The 2,649-nt window shown below is 36.8% G+C and overlaps 1 long non-coding RNA gene across 1 annotated transcript; it reads left to right on the top strand.

Moving 5' to 3' along the window:
* Positions 1–589: 589 nt before the first annotated feature.
* On the top strand, positions 590–2,649 carry LOC138947322 (uncharacterized). Its single transcript, XR_011449619.1, has 3 exons — positions 590–1,059; positions 1,656–1,724; positions 2,491–2,649. It is a non-coding gene; the product is annotated as an uncharacterized lncRNA (long non-coding RNA).

The raw sequence follows: 2,649 nt of genomic DNA, 5'->3' as shown, positions 1-2,649 counted from the left end.
TCCGGCCGATTCGAAGACAGAAAGTGTGTGGAAGAAGAGAGTCTCCCTCGTCAGAAAGGATTTTGTCTTCAGCCCATATCACAGACTGTGTAATGAACACTTTGTTGGACGCAGAGGGCCTACGAAATCGGCGACGATACCTTCACTGTTTCCTTCAAGGAATTTCATGACCTCTGTGGTAAGTACAGGTGAAAATCAGTCTTTCTCCATGTCTCTTGCATGCACATTGTTCACTTGCTTTCTCTCTCGCACCACTTACCTACCGAGTTAAGTACTAGCAAGATTTAGGCTTTACAGTCAAGCAAGCTGCACACTTTCCATTGTTTCGAGTTTCTTGAACATCTTTAGATAATTGAGTTGTGTGAAAATTACTAGCCTTAAATCCTGATTAAAAAAATAATAAAAAGATAAAGTACTGGCTCTTTTGTTAAATTTTACATGGCTCATTAGCCAATGCGGTTGGCGGAGTCATGGCACTGTAATTATGGTATGAGCCTAAAATTAATCATTATATGTAAAAGGTTAATTATGTTATCATCAATATGTGCCATGGATTAAATTGTATGGCAGTCTATTAGTATTACAGAACTGTCTATTTTTTCAGATTTGTGAAGCTGACCAAGATACTTTTCTGCACGGATCCAGTTCAGGATTGAACAACCGACGCAGAAAAACACAGGTTGGACATGTAAACATTTTTTTCTTCTTCTTTTTTAAAAATTATTTTAGACATAAGAAAAATTAACAAATGTTGGGATACTACATGCAGCGTTTTTACATTTATTTTGTGATGTGGATACCCACATCAGTGAGCTTGGCATGGATTAAAAAAAATGGCTATAAATTTGTAATCATTTGGTTGCACAGTTTTACGAAGATTGAGTTTTACTGTTAAACTGTTGAGTTGTTAAAAGGACTAGTAAAAGATTATTGGGTTTGCACTCCTTTCCTTTTGTAATTGTACTGTATTATCTTTTTCAGGTTTGTGATTCTGACCAAGAAGCCTTTCCGTTGCATGGATCGAGTTCAGGACTGAACAATGGAAACAGTAATCCAAAGGTAAATTATAATAATGTTGGACATGTTCCTTCACTTGTTTCAAGCTGTATTTAGGCAGGGACCTAAAGGATGTTAAGATGGATGAAAATATATCACAGCAAAAGGCACCGGCTTCTGTAAAGAGAAAAAAGATAAGCAACTGGTCATGAACATATTATTGACTCTTATGAGAATCATAAAGAGTCTATGTAATGACGCCTGTATGTCAGTGAAAAACAAGGGCAATAACTCGGTTTTCCACCCACCTCTGAAACTTTAACATTGGGCTTTTCTCAAAAGCTATGGAACCAAAATCTTTGAAACTTGGCAGGAATATGCCCTGTATTGATCTTTACAATTGTGCAAAATAGGAATGACCTTAATCTTTTTTCAAGGTCACAGAGTGTCATCAAAGAGAAGAATAGGCAAATAAGAGTCGTCTGAGCATTTGCTCTTCTTGTTATAAGCCTGTACAGATGCCTTGTACTTTGTGTTTATTATTTAATACAGTTTTCTTACATGATCTTTCTAACATAAAATCACAGAATAGAGGTTTTTTTGTTTTTTGGTGTGTATTTTTGATGAATTCATTTTAAATTGTCTTTGCTTTTGTGCAGGACACAACAAGTGCTCCGCAAGCTGAAGAGGTAGAGGGTGCTGACACGACTGATTGCCCAGTCAGAGAGGTAAGCAAGCTCGTTCTTTTTAATTTTTTTAATCCTGTCAATACGATTATGAAGCAGGCATGAAAACTGAAAAAAAAAAAAATACTGAAAAAAAAATTCGAAGGCGCGTAGCGCCAAGTTTTGCAGGCGCGTAGCGCCAAGTTTCGCAGGCGCGAAGCGCCAAGACTTCTAGGGGGGTCCGGGGGCATGCTCCCCCGGAAATTTTTTTTTTCAAGGGTGCAATTTGGTGCAATCTGGGGCTATCTGAACCTTAAAATTGGATTCAAACATGGCCCCAAAACTATTTTACTATAACTGTGACTATGAAAAAAAAAAAAAAAAAAAAAAAAAAAAAAAAAAAAATTTAAAAAAAAAAAAAAAAGGAAAAATACGGAAATTAAAAAAAAATACGGTTTATTTTTTTCAAAAATACGGAAAATACGGAAAATACGGAGAATTTTCATGCCTGATGAAGACCTACTCAATACTGCGACAGGCATGTGGCATAATTTCATAATCAAAGTTAACTGGGTAAAACATTGCCCACATATAGCATTTGGGACTTGACCAACCAGATGAAAAGTATAAATAGAGAGAAGATATATTATTTCCCTTTCAACATTCTGAGGAGTAAACATTGACTAATAAGAACTATATTTAAATCTATTTAGTATTAGCATCAAGTGGTTAATAAAATTGTGGGCTGTAAAGTCTTGCCATAAATTTAATGTTTAATTAAATCAGCAGAATCAATGCATGTACAGATTGGTTTGAATCTTATTTTCAGGTAGACGTCCAGACTCCCAGTCCCCATTTCATCCCTGATGCCTCGACTGCCGTGTCCTCCATCCTCCTTCATGACTACATCGGCCCACTCACTTCAGCCCAGCTACCAACCAGCGCTGCAGTTGCAACGAATGTGTGCCAGTTGGATCTAGAGGACCGC

Source organism: Littorina saxatilis, linkage group LG14, assembly GCF_037325665.1.
Source record: "Littorina saxatilis isolate snail1 linkage group LG14, US_GU_Lsax_2.0, whole genome shotgun sequence".
Classification (NCBI taxonomy): domain Eukaryota; kingdom Metazoa; phylum Mollusca; class Gastropoda; order Littorinimorpha; family Littorinidae; genus Littorina; species Littorina saxatilis.
The sequence above is the reverse complement of the archived record's forward strand: the minus strand, read 5'-3'. Positions and strand labels throughout refer to the sequence as shown.